The 22,552-nt window shown below is 54.8% G+C and overlaps 1 protein-coding gene across 1 annotated transcript in view; it reads right to left on the bottom strand.

Moving 5' to 3' along the window:
• The window catches only part of ANKRD11 (ankyrin repeat domain containing 11), a 142,671-nt gene extending 120,841 nt beyond the window's left edge, over nt 1–21,830 (bottom strand). Inside the window, exon 1 of the mRNA XM_084270186.1 lies at nt 21,635–21,830. The gene's annotated coding sequence lies outside the window, so the exon portion shown is untranslated. The remainder of the gene's footprint in view (nt 1–21,634) is intronic.
• Nucleotides 21,831–22,552: the final 722 nt, after the last annotated feature.

Raw genomic sequence — 22,552 nt, 5'->3', positions numbered from 1 at the left:
ACCACCCTTCTGTGGCTTCCCTGAGGACTGGAAAGTGTTCAGCCAAAACAGAGCTCCTGTGATTTCCTGAACCAGCCCTGGGCTGATGCTCAAGGCTGCAGCTCGCCCTGCGGTGCTGCCAGGCACAGGCACGGCTCGGGCTGCTGGCTGAGAGGACACACCGTTTGCTGGGCTGTGACTTAGTCTAAGTTAAAAACCCCACCAAAAAAACCTCACCCAGTTAAATCCCTTAAAGATTACGTGGTTTATTAACAAAGGGATGAAGAAGTGTTAACTATGCTAGCAAGAGAAAAGAAGACTAAGGGGGAACCTTATTAACGTTTATCAATATCTTAAGTATGGGATGCAGGGGGACATGTCCAGCCCCTTTTCAGTGTCTGTGGGGACAGGACAAGGGGCAATGGCTGCAAGTTGGAGCACAGGGAGTTCCACACCAACATGGGGAAGAACTTCTTCCCAGTGAGGGAGCCCTGGGACAGGCTGCCCAGGGGGTGTGGAGTCTCCTTCTCTGGAGAGATTCCAGCCCTGTCTGGACACCGACCTGTGTGACCTGTCCCAGGGACCCTGCTTGGGCAGGGGGTTGGACCCCATGGGCTCTGGAGGCCCCTTCCAACCTCTATGATTCTGTGATTCTTAGAACAGCATTAACTTGCATCAAGTGGCCACCTCTGGAAATTAGGAAAGTGCTCCTGCAGCCAAGGGAGCAGCAGGCATCCTCGCTTGTCAGCCCCGACCGATCCCAGCAATCCCCCAGACCTTACCACTGTTCTTTTTCAGAGCTCCAACATGAGATGTGATTCCCTAAGACCACTGGGCCTTTCCAGCCAGGTTGAATCCCTTCCAGAGAAGGTGCATAACCAGGCTCATCTCTCCATTAACCGACCTGCACACGCAAAGCAGAGCCTCTGTCTCGCTCCAGAGGCACATGGCCTTGTTACTGCCACATGAACACACACGTTCAGCCTGGGAGAACGAGTTGCTGAGCAAACCAGAACAGGAGCATCAACATCTACTTCCAAATAACATGCACCACAGAATCACAGGGTTGGAAAAGACCATTAAGATCATCAAGTCCAACCGTTCCCATCCTAAGCCAAACCGGATCCCTGAGCACCTCTCATCTCCCCTGTCTTTAAACACATCCAGGGATGCTGACTCAACCCCCTCCCCTGGCAGCCCATTCCACAGCCCCACAACTCTTTCAGTAAAAAAAATTACCAGTTAGCTACCCAGCCATGAAACATCAAGACACACAGAACCCCCAGGCTCTTTATTCCAGTATACAGGGTTCTAACTGCTCAGTTCCTGTCCACGGGTACCTGTAACCACATCAGACTGATCTGGCAAGCAAGCCCAGCGTGGATTTGTCAGAGCTGTCCTAGAAACAGAGCACCAGCACTTCAAAACAAACACACCCCGGTGACGCCACTGAAAGGGACACCCACATGTGACTTTTGAAGACAGACAGGAGCACAGCCCAGCCTTGGGAGCTCAAGGGAAAGAAACGCACCGTCTGAACAGAACGAAGCCAAGCTAAGGAGTCCCAGAAGCTCCAGCGTGCCCTCGTTAAGCTGCAACATGCTGACCTTCATCAACACAATGAAGACAAGACACGAGGCTCCAGCTGGAGTCCTGTGTCCAGAGCTGGGGCCCACAACACAAGGAAGATGTGGGACTGTTGGAGAGGGGTCAGAGGAGCCACAAAGATGATCAGAGGGCTGGAGCAGCTCCCCTACGGAGAGAGGCTGAGGGAGCTGGGCTGGGTCAGCCTGGAGAAGAGAAGAGAAGGCTGTGGAGGGACCTCATTGCAGCCTTCCAGTCCCTGAAGGGAGCAGAGGAACAGGAGGGGAATCAGCTTGTTAAAGGGCAGAGACTGGCAGGACAAGGGGGCTGGAGTGAAGCTGGAGGAGGGAAGGGTGAGAGGAGAGATTAGGGGGAAGTTCTTTGCAGAGAGAGTGGTGAGGGGCTGGAAGGGGCTGCCCAGAGAGGGGGTTGGCTGGGGCCCTGGGCAACCTTGTGTAGCTCCAGGCCTGGAGGTTGGTGTCCCTGCCTGTGGCAGGGGGTTGGAGCCCTGTGACCCTTGGGGTCCCTTCCCACCCAGACCAGGCTGGGATTCTATGATGTTCTCTCGAATTAAACCAGCAATTTCAAGTTAGATCCCAACTGCTGTCGTATTTCAGGTACCTTCTCCTTTTCATTCCTCCCAAGCACGAGCCCAAGCAGGACACAGCCGTGCTTCCCATCACTCAGCCCAATACCTTCCCTGTAACACCTTCACTCACCCATTCCACCCAAATCCCCTCTGCAAGCTCTCCAAAGGGAAGGAAGGAGGGTTACCGATGCTGCTGGGCTGGGAAAAACACCCTTCACTTAAAAATACAAGTCTGTGGTTTCTCACCCTGGGCTCAGTTCTCAGGCACTGAGAAAACACAGACCTTTCTTGGGAAGAGCAGGAGAAAAAGAGAGAAGAGTGACAGACACGGTTGTCACCTTTACAGTCCCCGATATCTGCAACCCTGCAGCTCGGTGGCAAATTGGATACAGGTTGCTATTAATAACTGAACTATTTCCTCTCCTCTCTGGAAGCTGATTTGTGAGAAGGATGCAGGCATCCCATTTTAAAACACACTAATTAGCCAAGGAGGAGGCAAGGAAGTCACCGCTCAGCCTTCTAAGAGGAGACACACAGAGGAAGCGTGTCCCGGGGTGCACGATCACCCGCTCTGAGCGGCAGCATGCAACCTCCTCAGCCACCAAGCTGGGCTGTAGTCACCCAGATATTGCAACAGGAGGCTTCTACACCTCAGAGACGGGTTCCTCTTTGGAAGAACACTCACGTCTCCCCCAACATCTCAGCACCAGACAGGCACAGCTGTTACAGGCACCAGATGCGCCCATTACCTGCCACAGGTCTCTGAAAAGTAAATATTATATTCATTGCCCTGTCTTTGACATATTATCTACTTTTATAAGCAGAATCAGCAGAATAGAAAATGGAAAAATATATAGTGAGCACTCTGGGCTGCCCTTAGACAGAATAAATAGCATTTGGAGCTGTCAGGGCCTGGAACAGGCTGCCAAGGGATGTGGTTGGGTCCCTGGATGTGTTTTAAAAAAGGGAGATAAGGTGCTCAGGGATCTGGTTTAGCACAGGATGGGAATGGTTGGACTTGATGATCTTGAAGTCTTTTCCAACCCTGTGACTCTGTGACTACTGTATGGTACTGTGTGCAACCTTGCTGTTATAGCCCTGAAAAGAAATGTGGAGTAGTCAAGAACAGCACCAAACAGGCTGCCTTTTGGACACAGGAGACATCCTTAAAATATACTCCACCAGCTTTCAAGTGGTGACAGAAACAGATTTGAAGTCCCATCGCAGACCTGGCTCCATGACCCTGGAGGTGGCCAGCAAAGGACGTGGAAAATACAATCGTTAAGACATGCTGGAGACATCAGCTTCCAGGGCTCTGACATCAGCTTCCAGGGCTGTGACAGGCGCCTCCCAAGCACCTCCAGTTACACAGCAAGGAGAAGCCAGGAAGGATGTGCCTTCTTGATTTATGCTCAGCATCTTCTCCTCACTGTCTGGGTCCTGGCAAGTTCAGGCCAGGAGAAAGAGATTCTTTTAAAATACCCAGGAGATTGCAAGCACATACAGCTTCCACTGATTATTTCCCCCATCCCTTCTATTAGGAGCCCTGAACAGGTTTAAGGAGCAGTTGCCAGCATTGAAAAAGATCACAGAATCGTAAGGGTTGGAAGGGGCCTCCAGAGCCCATGGGGTCCAACCCCCCTGCCAAAGCAGGGTCCCTGGGACAGGGCACACAGGTCGGTGTCCAGACGGGGCTGGAATCTCTCCAGAGAAGGAGACTCCACACCCCCTGGGCAGCCTGTCCCAGGGCTCCCTCACCCTCACTGGGAAGAAGTTCTTCCCCACATTGGTGGGGAACTCCCTGTGCTCCAACTTGAGCCCATCGCCCCTTGTCCTGTCCCCACAGACACTGAGAAGAGGCTGCCCATGGCCCCCTGTGTCCCACCCTTCAGCTATTGATACCCATTGATCAGATCCCCTCTCAGGCTGCTTCTCTGCAGGCTGAACAGCCCCAGCTCACTCAGCCTTTCCTCACAGGGGAGATGCTCCAGGCCTGTAACCATCTCTGTCCCTCCTCTGGACTCTCTCCAGGACATCCTGCTTTTCTCTTCCTGGGAAAGGAGAATCCTGGCAGCAGCAGGGACAGGTGGGTGATGGAGCAGCAGGCACAGGCAGCCCCCTGGCAGGTCTGGTGAACACCCCAGGGAGGACACAGACCTCCTCAGCCACGAAGACTCACCGGAGAGCGTTACTGAGTAATACAATAAGGAAGCTGACTGTCCATCTGTGTATGGTTGTGGTATCCCAGCTCCTCAGGCTCGAGGGGGGGGGGGTCACTGGTTACAGCAGAGCCAAACCGAGCAGCAGGGAGATGTCCATCCCCCCCCTCAGCACCCCACAGCAGCGATGAGCCGGCTCCGGCCGCGCCACGAAACCACACCCCAAGCAAAACCCACAAACACCTCCCAAAAGGCCACGTCCCTCCCTTCAAACACATGGCTGACCAAACAACCGGCACAGAGGGTGGCAAGGAAAACGCTCAGAGGACAAAAGGACAGAGTCAGGATTAAACCCCGTCCCTTGATCCCCGGCCAAACAGCCTACCCGTAAGCCCACGCAACTTCCAGAGCCAATTTTAAACCCGGAGTGTGCTGTACTTCAGGTTATAAAGTCGTATTTAGACACACACTGGAAGCGTTCTTTGCTCTGCTGGTGGCTAAAAACAATCCCTTTGTCATCAAATCTTGCTTCAGCGAGCTGACGTGACGGTTTCAGCTCCGGAAATAAGATAATTATGGTTCAAGGTAAACAACTACAACTGTGCATCATAAACAGTTGCTAATTTTAAGCTCCAGTCCCTCTAATGCTGTCCATATTTTACACAAAGTTCTCTTACAAATGGTTCAGGTTGTCTGAGGTGCTTGTGCCTGAGCCCCCTGCACCGCCAGCGGGTGTGGGGATGGAGCAGGAGCCTGGCAGAGGCAGCAGGTCAGGTCCTGGGGCAAAGGGTAGATAAAGGCAGGACAAGGGGGATGGAGTGAAGCTGGAGGAGGGAAGGGTGAGATGAGATACTAGGGGGAAGTTCTTTCCAGAGAGAGTGGTGAGGGGCTGGAAGGGGCTGCCCAGAGAGGGGGTGGGTGCCCCATCCCTGGGGGTGTTCAAGGCCAGGTTGGCTGGGGCCCTGGGCAACCTTGTGTAGCTCCAGGCCTGGAGGTTGGTGTCCCTGCCTGTGGCAGGGGGTTGGAGCTCTGTGACCCTTGGGGTCCCTTCCAACCCAGACCAGGCTGGGATTCTATGAAAAGGAGGCGAGGTAAGCCAAACATGAAAGGAGAGAAAACACTCTCTGAATCTTAAATAGCTGGAGAGGTAAGAAGACCTGCGTCTCATCTCTCTGAGGAGCACACAGCGAACAGTGAGCGCCCAGACCGAAGCTCCACGCGCTTACACAACATCTGCTGCAAGTCATCTTCTACCCCAGACCTCAAACGCCCCGTTGCAGCTTCCCTGGCAGCACAAACAGCGAGAAGTCAAGTCCCAACTCGCTGCAGGAGCATCAACCACCACGTCCTTCAACACATGGCGCTGAACTCACCCGCAGCCACCCGCGCCGTGCCTCAACTAGCCCTGCTGCTACCACCACACATTCCCAAAGTTACCTGGAAACAAAAGGCTTACAACAAGCAGCAGCCTGGCTGCTGGGAGGCGGTGAGGCAGAAACACCACGGCACAAGGTCTGAGTTTGTCTGGAGGTGCTGGTGAGGTATTGAGGGCAGCGAGCTGTGCGCCTCTGAGATGAATCACGAGGCGCAGAGGCAGCAGCGACTCCGAGGTGTCAGCCCAGTTGGCTTTCGTGCTTCCCCATCCCAAGGAAAAGGAGAAGAACTAAATTACACCCAAATGGACTCAGCTAAATGAGAGAACATCACAGAGCAAAGGAGATCTGAGACAAAGCGTCCTGAACGAGCCGTGCTCAGGAGAGGCAGAAGTGGTCAGGACTATTCAACAGCCGCGGCGAGAACGCTGCCGGCTCTGCCCAAGACTAAAGAGGCATCACGTGGCGAAGCCTCTGCAGCTTGGGAAAGAGCTTGCTCCAACAACTTCTCCTCCTTAAAGGTTTTCAAACAATCCCACCTCATCTCTGCTGCTGTTGTCAGAGAGGGAATTCCAACCAGAACCATTATTTGCACCACGTTTTGCTGTTGGAAGAAGGGAGGTGGTAATGCTGCCCAGCAGAAACAGGATCTGTGGGGTGGTTCTTCTCCTAACAAAAGTCTCCTTCCTAAAGAGAAAGGGATTAACGTGCCTGCAGCCTGTTGTGCAGCAGCACGGGTGTATTTTTAGATGCAAACACTTGAAGGCAGCAATATGGTGGGAGTCTCCCAGGTTGAAGTTAGCCACGGGAGGTTAATCTCCCTGCACCCTGGAGAGAGCAGGTCATTAAGAGGCTGTTCAGAAGGAAACAATTCACCCAACTCCCTGCAGAAATCCTTCTTCTCAAAGCTGAACACGAGTCCCAACGCTCCACAGCCCCACATCTCCTCTGGATTTGCATCATCTTCTCAGTAACAGCACCAGGGCCAGGCTGTGCTGGAAACTGTGCTGCCCATCCAGGCATCCAGCAGGATTCAGGGAGCTAAATTCAAGGCACAACATGAGATGCAAAGCAGCTCGAAGCCAACTCCAGCCTCCAGGAAAAGGAGACAGCAGCATGACAGTTTGCCTTCATGTTTTATCTGCAATTAACACTTCTTCATGACTTCTGATAAGGTAACGTATTTGCTGTCAGACCAAACCCCAGCACTCTCAGAGCCAAGCTTCAGTCAGATGCTCCCTCTGCCACCAAAGTCACCCTGCCCTCCCTCCTCCAGGAACGAGGGTTTAACCCCATATTCAGCTGATGGAGTCTATCTGGGGGTCCACAACAGCACTGCAGTCAGCACAGGCGTTCATTTATACCTTCCATTCTGCTCACAGCACAATTCATCAAGTGAAGCCTCTGGGATCACACTGTGGGGGGAAGAAGACCTGGGAAGATGGTGTCTCCCAGTCAGGCATCCTATGCACCCACTTACACACAGCTCAGGGGGTCACAGAGGGGGGCTGTGTGGATTTAAAGGTTAAGCAGACTGCCCAACTATTCAATGCCATCTCCACTGGACCACAGGCAAACAGCCACTGTCACCTCTACCACAACACATCCCACTGCTCCATCCAACAGCTCAGAGACACCAGCACTGCCAGAGTGCAGGAGGTGTTCCCCTTCCCCTCTGCACACACACATCTGAGTACCCCAAGCTACACCACACAAACCAACAGGTCCATTCCCAGCATTTACCAGCCAAGTTGGACCCAATGATCTCTTGATGTCCCCTCCAACCCCCACCATTCTGTGGAGTCAGGAAGGAGAAAGGAAAAAATGCAAAGAAAAAAAGCAAAAAAACTCCAGCAGAGACCCAAAAGTCCTGACTGGAGCCAAGGCACTTTCCAGGCTCTTAATACAATTAGATCATCCTTTGACTACAATTCACATCTGCCTCTTGTAAACAGCAAAGGAGCAGCAACATCCTCCTGTGTCAGACAGAAACAAGGGAAGCAGAGGTGAGGGATGTCTAGGAAAAAGGCTACCCCATACCCCTGGCACACATAGCACACCTCAAACCCAGTTCATTTGTAATAACTCTCAGCTTTAGCAAAGCTGTACTTAAAATACAGCGTGTAGGTATGGGAAAAATAAAGCTTGATTCAGCCCAGCCTCCTCCGAAGGCTTTAAATAGGATGTTATCACTACTTGTTTATACGCCACTGCAGGGGGAAAGAAAAACCACACAACACACTTGGTTTCTTAATACCCTGTTACAGAACAAAATGTTACTCAATTCTTTCTGCAAAGTACCAAGAAATAACTGTGAGACCATATGTATCCCAGAGCATCCACGTGCTGGAGTAATCCGGGCTTACGTAACCGCGAGCTGGCGTCTGACCGCGAGGAGCGGCAGGGACGGGGCCAACCTACAAATGGTCTGTTGAGACCTAAAAGCAAACTGAAAGCTCACTTGAGGAGCATGGATCAGGAGAGAAGTGAAATTCCCATCTCCAAGTCACAATGCCAGGTTTCTGCTGTGGAAGTAGACACACAGAGAATCCCATGGGGCTGGCTGGCTCTCCTTTGGCTCAGCCCGTTAAGCAAATATGAATCATTTGCTGATCCATGAGCTCAGCCCAATCCTGTGCCTCCCTGGTTCTGATCTGGGTAGAGGGAAGGCACGTCCTTCCAAGGTTTTCCAACAAGCCAGGGTCAAAGGCCCAGATCAGCATCCCATTTTCTCAGTGCATCTGAAAATGACAGGTATCTGAGGGGAGATACTCCCAGAGTATCCCTGGAGATCCCTCCTGGAGATTCTCCCTGTGCTTCACCCTTGATGTCACAGGAAAGCAAGCACATGCTGCTAGGCACTCAGATGGGCAAAGCCACCACCGCGCTCCGGCTTGCACACAGGGTGGTATCAGACACCCTAAATCACCTCTGCCTTGGGATGGCCCCACCATCCTCAGCCATAAAATCAGCACCCTACGCTCCACAGACAGCAACGCTCTGATCTACGTTCTCTGAGCCTGGAGCTCCTGCACAGAGGTAAATCCAAGGGAGCCCTGGGCACAGTTCAGAACAGCAGCCATGGACAAGGTGCCCAAAGCAGAGAGGTGTAAAACACACCCAAAAATCCACAGACAGGCATGAAACGTGCCTAAAATCCATCTTCGCCTCCTTTCTATCTGCTCTTAGCCAAAAGGGAGCTTGTTTATCCTCCTCACAAGCACGATGGAGCACTTGGTACCACTGTCAGCCAAGCTCCCTCCATCAGATGCCAGGCTTGGGGTGGAAGAGACAGAGTTTGCCCCGCTGCGACCACCGCCCTGAAGACACACAACATGCTCTTATGAGAAGCAAGTCGACTTTCCATGCACAGACAAGGAGAACAAACGTTCCATTGCCTCATTTCAAACATCTAAGATGAAGAGTGCTGCTGGTTAAGCTCTCAGAACCACCAAAATGAAAATGGGATCGAAGAGACATTAAATTCAGGCAAATCACAACACACGGGCGGCTCCTCGGACAAAACTTGTGCCCGAGAGCAAAGCACCCTGGATAACTCCGAGGTACCACAGGCATCTTGCAGGTTGTATAAAGAAAGTGCCTCCTGCACATCATCATGGTTCCTCAGCAAGCTGCAGCCTGATTAACAGAGGTCCATTATAAAGGCAATGCATAACCCAGCTCCTGCGAGTAGTCACTGCCACATCGGACTGCGTTTCTATGGCAACCCGGGAGGAAAATATAAAGCAAATTACAGTTAAACGAAAATTCTCCTCCGTGACAATATATGTTAATGCAGGGAGGTTGGAGAGGCCATGCTGGAGAAAATGTTTATGTTCACACATGTGTTGACAAAAATAAATAAGAGGCAAGGCTGGAAGGGCTAAGGGAGAGCCTGGAGAGGAGGATGCCAGGCTTTTTTTTAATGTAAGTTTTAAAGTATTCTGAATAAAATCCTTCCAGCTAGCAGAAGGGAAACCAAAACCACCCAGACAAAGGTATCTGTGCGTTCAGATGTACTGTACATTAGGAAAGCAACACGTTGTGTTTCCCCAACGCTGGGATCCTTTCGTTCTCCCCGGCCGCAAACAAAGGGCCCCTTTATACCTCCTCATCCCAGGAGGAAACGTTTGCACCGAGAGGCAGAGTCACTCCGAGTATTTATAGAGAGCTGACTGAAACTGCAAGAGTGACTTGTTTTCAGCAGCTCCAACTTCCTTCGTGAGAACCCAAAAGCACTTTTTTTCCACCCCTGGAATAATCTGCGGTGCTGAGTCGGCAGCTCTGCACCTCGCTGAGGGGGTAAAGCAGCACAGGTCAGCCACAGCCCCCTCCCTCTCCACACGCTTTGAGAAGAACCCACAAATAAAGCTTTAAAAGCTTACCCTGCTCTCCCCACCATCCGTACACCTCACCGAGGGTTAAAGCAGCACAGGTCAGGAACAGCCCACTCCCTCTCCAGATGCTTTCAAAACAGCCCACAAATAAAGCTTTAAAAGGTTATCCTACTCTCCCCACCAGCATCACTCAGCCTAAACAGTCCTTTTTTTAGGGTACATAGCTGAGTTCTGGAATATCTGCTGGAGCATGAGTGCAGTTAATTGGAATGAAGCTCGTTCAAGAGGCAGCCACTTATTTATTTCATTTCTTTAACTCTCTTGGCTCGTACCCCAAAGAAAAGCCCAAAGAAAGAAAGTAGGTTATAAACTGACTTACAGTCTCTTCTCCACTCTGAAGAGCCACGTTTTAGGAAGGGTTTTAAAATACCACATTGGGAAAAGCAGCACCCCCCACCCCCCCCCCCAGCCGGGTGTCCCGGTGCCCCTGCCAAGTTCCTTTCCCATGGAAATAGGCTGCCTGTTCGGCGAGTAACACAGGTGCAGGTTTCTGAGGAAGCCCCAGAAAGAGCACAAGGCACTTTTTGAACCCGTTTCAGCGAGCTGGGAACACAGAACAAGAGCATTCAGGGAGCATTCACTGCGCTGGCACATCTGAACTCGCTCCGCACGCGCTCCCACTGACCTCTGCATCTGCGTCTCGCCTCCGCCTACGGAACAATACTTGAATCATGAGGATCATAACTTTTTATGACAGTGGGAAAACTGCAATATTCTCCCTAAGTTCGCTCCACCCTGCACATAAAACTGCTCATAGGTTCAGCCATAAAGCAGGCTGGCTCCTTTGAAGTCCTGACTTAAAGCCCTGCGCACGTTACGGGGCCGAGCCGCAAAACAAGGATGCGGCGTATCCCCATTTTACATAACCAGGCTCGTGAGAGCCTCGCTCCTTCAGCGCTGTTGACAACAGCAAGGCAGGTCAGAAAGTATCTGGGTAACAAACCTCTTCACAGGTGAGCTCGGGTTACCCACAAACACCAAATTCACAGCCCGCCACATCTATGCCAGTCATGCTCCACTTTCCCCGAGGATCACCCGCTGCTGAGCCCACAGCAGCATCACCATTATCATCTCGGCTAATTTAGTCCCTCATCTCACAGAATCACAAAGGTTGGAAAAGGCCTTTAAGATCATCCAGTGCAACCAATCCCATCCTAAGCTAAACCAGATCCCTGAGCACCTCACCCACCCTTTTTTTTAAATACCCCCAGGGGTGGGGGACTCAGCCCCTCCCTGGGCAGCCTGTGCCACAGCCCCACAACTCTGCCAGGGAAGAACTTTGCCCTCCCAGCTGAGCTGACCCTGCCCTGGGGCAGCTTCAGCCCATTGCCCCTTGGCCCAGCTCCTGTCCCCTGGCTGAAGACACCATCACCCACCTCTCTGCACCCTCCTGGCAGGGCAGGGGAGGTGGGGAGAAGGTCTCCCCTCAGCCTCCTCTTCTCCAGGCTCAACACCCCCAGCTCCCTCAGCTGCTCCTCAGAGGATTTGCCCTCCAGCCCCTTCCCCAGCCTGGTTGCCCTTCTCTGGACTCGCTCCAGGACCTCACTGTCCTTCTGATGCTGAGGAGCCCAGAACTGGACCCAGCACTCAAGGTGAAGCCTCACTAATGCAGAGTACAACCAGCACAACCATGAGTCCCTCCACCTTTCCCTCCACAGCAACACGCAGAGAACCACCATAGGACACAAGGGAAACAGCCACAAACCTTAGGCTAAAAATCATAACAACAATGTGGAGAATCAAACTGCTCTAGCAGTTGCTAGGTGCCTTTTAAAACCTCCACCAATTGCCAGCACTGGGTTTCCACTGAAGCTCCTGGCTGCAGCAGTGGTGGGGTCAAATCCTATTTTCACAACAGAACTTCTACAACCACCCTGTCTGCAACAGTGAGGATCTGTACTCCGTGCACAGACCACATCAGGCGGTACACACACCATCTCCATGGACAAATCCCACCAGGCCCAGCCACCTTCCCCCATGCAGGGGCTCCAGGATCGGGTACCCTGCTTCCTGCTGACGACTGCAGAGCGCCAGCTTGCTGCGCCGAGCCCCATCCGCATCAGAAGCGCCATCTTTCTCTGGAAACCAAAGCAAACGTGCTCCAACATGAGTCAGGTGCTGGGGCAAGTGGCGCAGCTTGCGGCTTCCACGCCACAGTGGCAGGAGGTGCAGGGGGAAGCCAGGCTGCCAGGCAGTACTAAGCGTGCCACGCTGCCAGCAGACCTCCCGTGCACCCGTCTACTGCGAGCTGCGGCGAGTGGATTCGCACCAGATGGACAAGGCAGCGGCTCTGAAGAGACTACCAGGAGGATTCATGCAGATTTCTATGACCTGCCTGGCTCTGCCAGAGTGAATTCTGCCTACAGCTACGGCTGGCAGCGTCGTGGAAGACAGCCCCATCCTTCCAATGCAGGATGGATCCTAAAGACAACAAGAGCTGATGTAGCCAGACCACCTCTGGAGAGGTGGGGAGGGCGATGCAGAAGAGGCAACGAGCCGTCAGTGGGAAGCACCACAGCCACACCACAGCAGGCTTAACGCTCCAGCACCCCGAACTCTCATACCTGGAAGGAGTCTTTGCACCCTCAGGTCCTTCACCCCTCAGCACGACTGCTGCTTCCCTCCGTTTCCAAGCGCTGTCCTCCCACCGTGCAAAAAACAAGGCCCAGATCGCGAGAGGGAGATGAGGATGCAGGATGATCTCAGAGAGAGGGAGAAAGGCAGGAACAGACGGGAGGGAACATCAAAAGGCAGACAGGCTAAAATTAGAGACAAGAATCCTGGATGAGGAGGACCAAGGCGAGAGCAGAGCGCTGAGCAGAACCTCCATCCCACAAGGCTGCTGGGAAGGGGGAGGGACAGACAGAAGGCAAAAGAAACGCTACGGTGGGTGAAGCAGGGGAAGCTCGTGGACAGAGCAGGCTGCAGAAGTAAATCCAGCATTGCAAGGACTACAACCTGTAGCTTTTGAACTGAGGAGCGCTGCTCAGCACACCAGGAAAAAGCCCCAACGTCAACGCCTGGTCTCTTCTCCACAGGACAAGGGCTAACTCAACTCAGAGGCAACTCAGCTCTCACCACAGAACGAGTTGAACACCCCAGTACCAGCTCTGATCACAGGGGAAGGTGATTTAATTCGCTACCATCACCCACAACAGGGAGCAGCTCTGAGTAACACGAGGCTCCTCAGATGCCGGTCAGGAAGCCAGAAGCCTTCCGGGCTGCTGGCAAAACGGAGAGCATCAAAGATCAGAGCTCGGCACGGTCAGTGTGCAGCACCCTGAGAGCCAGGCTACCACCAGGAAGGAAACCAGAGAGATACTGCAGTTATCAGCTATCCTCCTTTCCAGAGCTAGCAGATTCCCACACGTCCTTTCTGAGCTGGTAGGACCAGAAACCACAGGAGTTGGAATAAAAAGGTCAACGTTCAAGGAGAACAGGTTTTCTTCTTCGAGCCTGGCTGGTGCATTCAGCTCTGGGACTGCCCCGAAAGGGAAAGGTTTTACACACACACAAAACACCCAGGCTTGCTACAGCCTCATCATAAACCCGGCTGCAAGATGAAACCGAGGAGACAGCGAGCTATGGGAAGCAGCCAAGCACTGTAACTGGAGCGCTGGCTCACCCACTGGTATTTAAACCACCCCAGCACAGCCACCAGCAGGATGTTTGTTCCCCCCCACCACCTCCCCTCACCCCGCCAACACACACACACACCCTTTCCTCACATCTACCTAGATCTCTTCCCAGCATCAGCACGGGCTAATCTCACCCATCTGAAGACACATGGCTCCAGCAGCGCTTTATAAATAGGCTTTCCATCCCCAGTCCATCCGAAGGCGCCTGACGCAACAGCACAACGACAGTCGGCGCGGCGAGCGGTGGGGTGTTGTTACGACAACGCTGACATTTCACAATCTGCAACAGCCGCCGGCGGCGTGCGGAACGTGGAAAACACCAGGCCCAGGGAGTAAAGTCTACCCAGAAGGATTACTGGCTCTCCATAGGGTCCGGCCACGGCCACAGCCGGCAGGATCAACAGCCCCTTCCCTCCTCCCTGCTGAAGGCAGCTATCAGGAGACCATTCCCACCGGAGAACTTCTTGGAACTTTATCTTGGCTCCTCCTGGACCCAACCGGCCCCGCAGGCAGCCCAGCTACTTACTAGTAATTGGGAGCTCCTGGTACAACTTGTTTACAGAGAGCAGGTCATAGGATAGGCTGGGAGGTGTAAGCAGGATACAGCTTTTATGGCTCTGAACTCCTGCCCAGATAAGCTGATAAGGCGGGGGGGAGGGGAGCACTTTCATGTGTGCTGTATTTTTATGCGCCATGAACTGCACTTAAGCGTTTTATACCCAATAATAAAGCTCCCATTCACCTTACTTTCCTTTAAAGCCATTTCATATATTTAATATTATTCCCCCCCCCTTTTTAGGAGTTCCTACCCACAGGTACTCCGGCGTCACACCGCGACGCAGCGTTTCCAAGCCCAGCTCTCCAGGCTCCATCCAGCACACCGACCTCTCCAGCACCGTGAATGTTTGAGGGGGGAACGGTTTTTTAGAGGTGATATAATTTTAGCAGCTTTACAGTGCTGTGAAGGTAAATTACTTCAGACCTCTTCTGTACTGCAAAGACCTGGTGTCTCTTCCAGCACCAGGTCTGGGGTTGGAAGGGACCCCAAGGGTCACAGAGCTCCAACCTCCTGCCACAGGCAGGGACACCAACCTCCAGGCCCGGAGCTACACAAGGTTGCCCAGCCAACCTGGCCTGGACCACCCCCAGGGATGGGGCACCCATCCCCTCTCTGGGCAGCCCCTTCCAGCCCCTCACCACTCTCTCTGCAAAGAGCTTCCTCCGAATATCTCCTCTCACCCTTCCCTCCTCCAGCTTCACTCCAGCCCCCTTGTCCTGCCAGTCTCTGCCCTTTAACAAGCTGATTCCCCTCCTGTTCCTCTGCTCCCTTCAGGGGCTGGAAGGCTGCAGTGAGGTCCCCCCACAGCCTTCTCTTCTCTTCTCCAGGCTGACCCAGCCCAGCTCCCTCAGCCTTTCTCCATAGGGGAGCTGCTCCAGCCCTCTGAGCATCTCTGTGGCTCCTCTGACCCCTCTCCAAGAGTTCTGCTCTCCCCCTCCCCGGCGACCCACAGCCATCTCAGCCAGTGACCCACCACTCAAGCAAGGATCTCATGGACATTTTACTCAGAGCAAAACCAACATGGTGCAAGAGGAAGAGGAGAAGCCTTCTCACCACTCACGTGCAAACACATCCCTTCCCCCCAGCACACCACCAAGACAAAGATGCTTTTCCACCTCCTGAAAAGCTTCCTCCCCTCTCCATTTCCCAAGCATGCCCATGTCACCACTGGAGAGGCAGCAGGCACCACGCTCCAGTCCCAGCACCAGCCCTCCTGCACCCAACAGCAGGATTCCTCTCCCAGGGCTTCCACACAACACCCAGCCTTGTAACCTTTGGTTTCCCAATACAGACGCCATAGCTGATCGATCGATCGCTCCTGCCACCACAACGATTTGCTAGAGGAAGATTTATCTTTCCAAACCCTGGCTGGGGAAGTTGGGTTCCCTCCCAGGCAGGGGAAGAAAGGCTGATTTTTAGAGGATAAATAATTCAACGCCTGAGTGCCAAGGGCAGCACTGCGCACATCCATATGGCAGGGACAATGCAGACAGTAATATATGCTTCACATCACCACCCTGACAGTGCCTTCAACCCTGACCTAGAAAAAACCCACCACTTTCTTCTGCCTACAACAGCGAATTCCCTCCCTGCCACTGTTATCCCACAACCAAGGGGTACTGCACTCTGTTTACTCCGGGGTTGCGTCTCCCAGCTCCTCATCCTTCTCCTGCTGCAGCTTCAGGCTCTGCTCCCGACTCTGCCAACGGGTCGAGCGACTTCCTGGCTTCAGCACATGAGAAGCAGCCAGAAGAGAAGCAGGTTTCAGAAGTCATCAGCAGGTTTTTCACTACCAAAACTGAAAGGGTCCGGAAAACCCGCGACGGTTTCTCATACACAAGGTCTGGCCAGATGCCGGCGGTGCCACCCCGGGAGCAGGTGTGGAGAGGGGATGCTGTGCCCCTGACAGCCAGCACCAGGCTACAGCACAGGGTGCCAGCAAGCTACCAGGCTCTAAGGGTGCCATCAGACCCTCAGCTCATGGCTTGGAAGAACACAGGACCAGGAAGATGGTGTTGAGGGATGAGGCCACTCACTGCGAGAAGCCTCTCCAAGACCAGCGAGCCCACGGTCACGCTCATCTCACCCTCCCAAAAAGAACCAGAGAGACACCACCCTGCCCCACTGCCCCACTCTGGGGGCTGCTCGATTATCTCTCTCTATCCCACCACCTGGGGAAAACATTCCAGAATCCAGAGGAGGGATTTCTGAGCCCAAAATACCTGATATAATTAACCACACCTTCTAACAGGATTATTTCCTCTTCTGACCCCAATTACTCCTTGAGTTTATGAAAGACAACTTGCATAGACAGAAACATTAACACCCCAAAGAGTCACAAAAACAGGAGGGGGGGAAAATAAGAGTCTGAGGGCACCATTATAAACAGAGTTAATGGAACTCAGTGAATGGAAATGGATCTTGAAAGCTGTCAGATCAAAGGAAGATCTCTCCGGCGTAAGGACTGCATTACCCTCCGAGCCACAGAGCTAATGCCATCTATAAAAATATTTTTGCTCAAACAAGTTAAGAACAGCAGCGTTTCATCTGTCAAAAGGTGCGAGGCTTTCATGGGATTAGCCATTCCACACACAGCATCAGAATCAGACCAGATTTCCTGCAAGCCCTCAGCTGACAGGGACTACGCAGCCCAAGGAGCGTGCCTGCTTTCTTCACACACATGCTACACGCTCAGCAAGGGTTTGTTCACTGCTATTAGCATTTAAGCCTCTTTTTTTCCCCTCTCTATTTTTTCTTAATACACTTGTAAGGGATTACAAATTGGCATCACCTCCAAGTAGCCATGGATGAAGCCAGCCCCACCACCCAGACTCTGACAAATTAAGGTGCTGTTTGTGTTTCTGGTTTTAAATACTCAACAGAGGAAAAACACACCAAAATTCCCCATCCCCTCATCAGTTCTCCCGTGGGAAAGCTGGAAAATTCCAGGTATGGTCTGACAGCCCCAAAACTAACCCTGTGACCATGCTGACAGCTCCCCACCCCCCTTCCCCAGCAGCATCGTGCCCGACCGTACCGCATCAGGATATATATACACTGAGCTCAGGATACAGACTGCTCAGGATGCTCATGATTTCAAATCATCGACTACACAAGCTCTCCTTTAACATTTATGTGTTTCCCCCCACCCATCTCCCATCCCTCCACCAGCAGCATACGAATCACACACCCCTTGGCCGAGGATCCCCCCCGCGCTCCGCACCCTCGGAAGCGGCAGCTCGGTGCTGCTAATCTCTCTCTCTCTCACAGGGGGAAAAATGGAAATACTCCCCAAGCTGCATACAAATCATCCCTGTAAAGCACCACATGGACCGTTTTAAATTAGCTGGGGTAAAAATATAGCTGAGTTTAGCAGGAAACACTCCAATCTCTGGTGCTGGAGACACCGGTTTCGCTCTCCGCAGCCTCCGAAAGCCATGGAGCTCTCGCTGGTGATGGAGGCAGCAGATGAGGCACCTTTACTAGAGCCTCCTCAAGGAAACACGATTAGAATAACAACCACCCTGTAAATATTTCCAAGTATTATTTGCTCTGCTGTACTGAAAAGCAGGAGTACCTGTCACTACTCGCTGCGTAGCTACCACCATTAAATCTTAATAAGGAGGGAGAATTTCAATCCATGAGGCAGACTGTCAAGCCTGAAATTCAGGTCCTTGGTGTGGAAGGGGGAGGGAAGAGGGGCTAACCTCGTAAAGAAGCCCTCACTGGGTAATTTCACTAAAAAAATTTAATTAACCAGCTCTGGTCCTGAGCATTTCCTTCCCTCCAAGAGGGATTTCTGCACTAAGTAATTAGACCATCCCAGTTAAGACTCAAGTCATCACCAAGCATGTTTCCCCCCCACACTAAAAACAAAGCCACATGCCTGCTCACAGAAGCCTCGAGCATCATCTCAGGAAAACATGCAGCTCCTCAGCCCCTTAACTCAAAGCTCTTCCCAGCTTTTCCCCCTTTAAGCCACCACACAGGTCTAAAACTACCACGGGAGCCCCTCATAACCCTGGTTTCACCCCCCTGCTCGAGAGCATCACCACCTCTTAGCACGCAGGAAAGCAGGAGGCAGAAAACAACACACACACACACCCCCCTCCCCTCCCCTCCACCCCCAAACCTGAGCAACTTCAAACATCCATCCCAAAGCCACAACATAAAGACAAAGAGCACAGATTAAACGCTGCAAAGACACACTTGTCAGGAGCCTGCCTTTGAAGTGTCTGCAGGAAACCCTGTCATCACGCAGCCATGTTACAATTACCCAGGGAAAATAATCACCACCAGTTGTAAGCAGTCCATCTGGTTTACTGGGAAGGGAAGGCTGCTGGTACAGGATCGATCAACACGGCTGGTCTGCACTGACCCCAGAGAAATACATTTGTCTGCTCTACTGAGCAGCAGCAGAACACTGCACGATGCTGTGAGGGGCTTGGGTGAGTTTAGGAGACCTTCTGGGGGGCTCAGCCAATTAAAACAGAAGTAGAAAATAAAAGCATCTTAACATGTTGCCTACCAGACGCTGAGGGAGGGAGGGAGGGAAGGAGGGAGGGAGCCCAGCGCCTTGCTGGAGGGGCTGGGGGTTGAGTTTTTCTTTCCCCCATCTAAACCCAACCTTCACGTCAGACATCCCGTGTGTCTGAGTCTGGGAAAACGCTATTACATCATAAAAACACCTAAAATCAATTCATGTATGGAGATACGGGCAAGATTTCATGTCTAAAAGCAGAACTGAAGGGTGAAACCGATTGTGAAAGGCTCAAGGTAACAAACCCCACCCTAGGCTGCAGCCCACTGAGGCAGCCAGCGTGACCAGGACTCCAGTAACCACCACTTAACACCAGCACCAAGCCAAGCAGCTCACTGGGAAGCGATGGTGTCAGAGGCAGAAATGGCAGGTACAGAAGCTACGCTCCCCAACGTGTTGGTTTGCTGTCCGGGCAAACTCAGCCTGCTCTGAATTTCACAAAGCAAAGCCTTACCACTTCACTCAAGACAAGTCTGGAGGTGGTGCAAGTCCCAGCTAGCCCAGGTTCACAGCAAAACCCCACCGGAGCCCAGACCGCTCTTCTCCAGGGAGGACACACTCAAGATGTGCCCTGGCAAGTCTTACTACCTCCTTAGGACCAACGTGTTCTTCTAGAAGCAGCAGAGAGCCACAGCATTTCAAAAAACAAGAGAGAGATGAGCTCCACAAAGCCCAGGAGCACCTCAGGAAGAGCTTAGGCTCAGGCTGTGCGCTGGGGGCAGAGAGCAACTGTGCTTTAGGAGCAGCTCAGCCAGGCATGGACCACCCCACTGAGCAAGGTCTTCCACTGATGGAGCACCTCAGCCAGGCAGAGACCACCTCAGCCAGGCAGAGACCACCCCTCTAAGCAGGATCTTCCACCGACAGAGCTCTGCCCATAGCAAAAACACAGGCTTCAGCAGCAACCCTTGGCAAGCAGGAGGAAACGAGGTGCCCAGGAGTTTCCCTGCCGAGGCAGAGCCTCAGCAGCTCAGGTCTGGCTCCACGAAGCATTTGAAATGCTTCTACCGTTTGAAAGCTCCCTGACAGGCACCTTCCCCCTGCCAGCAAGCCTGTCCTGTCAAAAGGCCAACTCTTTCTCTCTAAGTTAACCAAGGCCAGTCCTTAGCTCCTGGTGGAGCACACACAAAAGAATGTGTGGATGCCATGGGAAAACAGGGGGGGGAGTTAATCTCCTTCCCCACCCCCTCTCTCTGGGACTCTGGGGAGTAGGGTGTGTTTCCCCCCTAAAAAAAGGGAATAATCAGAGTGATTCTCTGAAACATTCCATTCTGTGAACAAACCAGAAAGCCACGTTCACCCCCCTGTGCTCCTCGTGCCTCCATGAACTTCAGGAGAGCCTGATGGTCGCTGGGTGCCTTTCCCTGCACACAGGGGAGGGGGGGGGACCACGGGACACCCACCCCTTGGGGTACCCCATTTGAGAAGCCACCTCAGGAGGGGGATTTCGCTTCAGGAGGTGCCTGGAATTTGTTCTCTGCTGCTTAGGGCCGCGTCCCCGGCGGTGAGAGAGCACTTTGTGTACAGACCCAGGCAGGGAGGGAAGGGGGGGGGAGGAACCCTTTTCCTGCAACTGGATATCAAAACACATCCCCGAGCTGTGAGTAGAAGGCGATGAGTAAACACACCAGGCTCCCGTGCCTCAATGGAGAGAGCCCGGGCTCCCAGCCGCACGCACACCCCCTCGCAGGACAGCTGCTCTCGCTGGGAAAGGGCAGAGGGCATCAAGGGCTCAGCTCATCCCGGCTCCTTTCCAGGCGAGGAGCTGCAGAGGGGGTTGGGGTGAGGGGGAAAGAGGGGGCGGGGGGGGGGGGAAGGAGAAGCAGAGATTTGCCTTTCTAAACACGCAATCAATCTACCGGGCTGGGGGAGGTTAATGCTGGGTTGCAGCTGGTTTGGGTTGGGATTCTTTTTGTTATTCCCCCCCCTCTTTCCCCTCCCCTTGCTCTCCCTCTCCTCACAGACACACACACCCCCCATCCCCCCCCCACCACACACACAACACACACACACATCACCCCCCCCCGCCCTTCGCTAAGGGGCAAAGGTGCCGAGCGGCCCCTCCCCGGCACACAAAGGCTCCTCCGAGGAGGGGAACGCCGAGCGATTTAAAGATTAAACGAGGAAAGAAACAGATAAATAACAAGGGGATGGGGGAGCGTGAAAGGGGGGGGGGGCCAGGCGGCTGCTCCGTGCCCCCCGCACACACTCGCAGCGCTTCACGCCTACCGGGGATGATGAAATGGGAAACGGAAATTACCATTTCAGACAAGTTTTAGTATTGTTCCCCGAAACCCGCGCGGCGGGCGAGCGGCCCCCGAAACCAACAGCCCCGGGGAGAGGGGGAAAGGGGGGGGGACACACACCCCCAGCGCTCCCGCCCTGTACCGCACCCCCCCCTCGCCACAACCCCCCCGCCCCGGTGGCCCCAAAACGTCCGGCGGCCCCTGAGCTGCCCCCGCAGCCCCTCCCCCCCTCTCCCGCACACCCCCCCCCATCCCCCCGCAGCGCCCCAGCAGCCCCCCCCGCCCTCACCCGCCGGTCACAGCCCCGCGTCGCCCGCTCGACCCCCGCCCCGACCCCGGCTTGTCTATTCCCCCCCCCCCCCCGCAGCCCCCCCTTCGCCGCCGCTCCCGGCGCCCCCTCTGCCCTCACCCCCCCCACCCCGCCCGCCCTCCCCCGGTTCGCCGCCTCCTCCTCCCCCCGCAGCCCCCGCCTCGGGCTCTCAGCTCCCCGGGCGGCCGCGGCGCCGCTCCCCGGGCTCCATGTCCCGTCCCCCCCCCCCGTCCCCCAATCCCGCCCCCGCCAGCCCTTACCGGCGCTCCGGGCTCTCAGCGTGCCGAGGGCAGCCTCGCGGGGGAGCGAGGCCTGCGGCTCCGCCGACCCCGCCGCATAGAGGAGGCGGCGGGGGAGGGGGCAGAAGGCGGCGGCGCTGGAGGGGCGGCGGCGGCGGCGCGGGACTAGCGGAGGGGGCGCGGGCAGTGGCGGCGGCGCCTCCCGGCCGCGCGCTCCATGGCCCCGCCGCGCTCGGCCTCGGCCTCGGGCTCGCAGCGCTGCCGCCCGCCCGCTCGGCCGCGGCTAAGACAGCGCAGCTCATTGGCCCGCCGTGTCGGCGCTCCTCATTGGCGGGAGGCGGTCAGCACCGCCGCCAACGTCAGCGCGACCGCCGCAGGAGGAGGCGGGAGGAGGGGAGGGTGGGGGGAGCGGGGGGAGGCGAAACGCGGCACAGCGGCGCCACGCCCCCTCTTCCGCCTCGCGCGCGGGGGATGGCGGGAACGGGAGAAGGCGGGGCCGGGAGAAGGCGGGGTCGCGGAGAGGCGGCTGCTATTGGTCGGCGTGTACCGACGGCGCGGCCGCTCATTGGTGGGTTCTCTAGGGGTTGCGAGCGTGGCGGCGCTTCCGGGGCGGAGCCAGTGGATGCAGCGCCTGGCACCGGGCCCCGCCGGCACCGGGCCTGGGCCCGGGCCCGTTCCCGCTCCCTTCGGCCGCCGCAGGTACGCGCAGGCTGAGCCGCCGCTCCGCTGCTTGGAGCGGGGTGGGGCGGCCCGCGGCCCCCGCGTCCTCCCGTCCCGCCGAGCGGCCGCCCGGCCCCGTTCCTGCCCCTTCCCCCGGGCCCCGAGGGCCGCGGCGGGGCCGAGCTCAGCTCCGCGCGGCTGTAGCGCCCGGGGGGAGCCCGGCCCAGGCCCCGCCGCTCTCCCCGCAGGGCCCGGGGGACAAGCCCTTCGTGGCTGCCG

The sequence above is a fragment of the Gallinula chloropus genome (assembly GCF_964237585.1).
Source record: "Gallinula chloropus genome assembly, chromosome: 13".
Taxonomy (NCBI): Eukaryota; Metazoa; Chordata; class Aves; order Gruiformes; family Rallidae; genus Gallinula; species Gallinula chloropus.
Note: the sequence above shows the minus strand (reverse complement) of the source record. Positions and strands in the feature narration are given on the sequence as shown.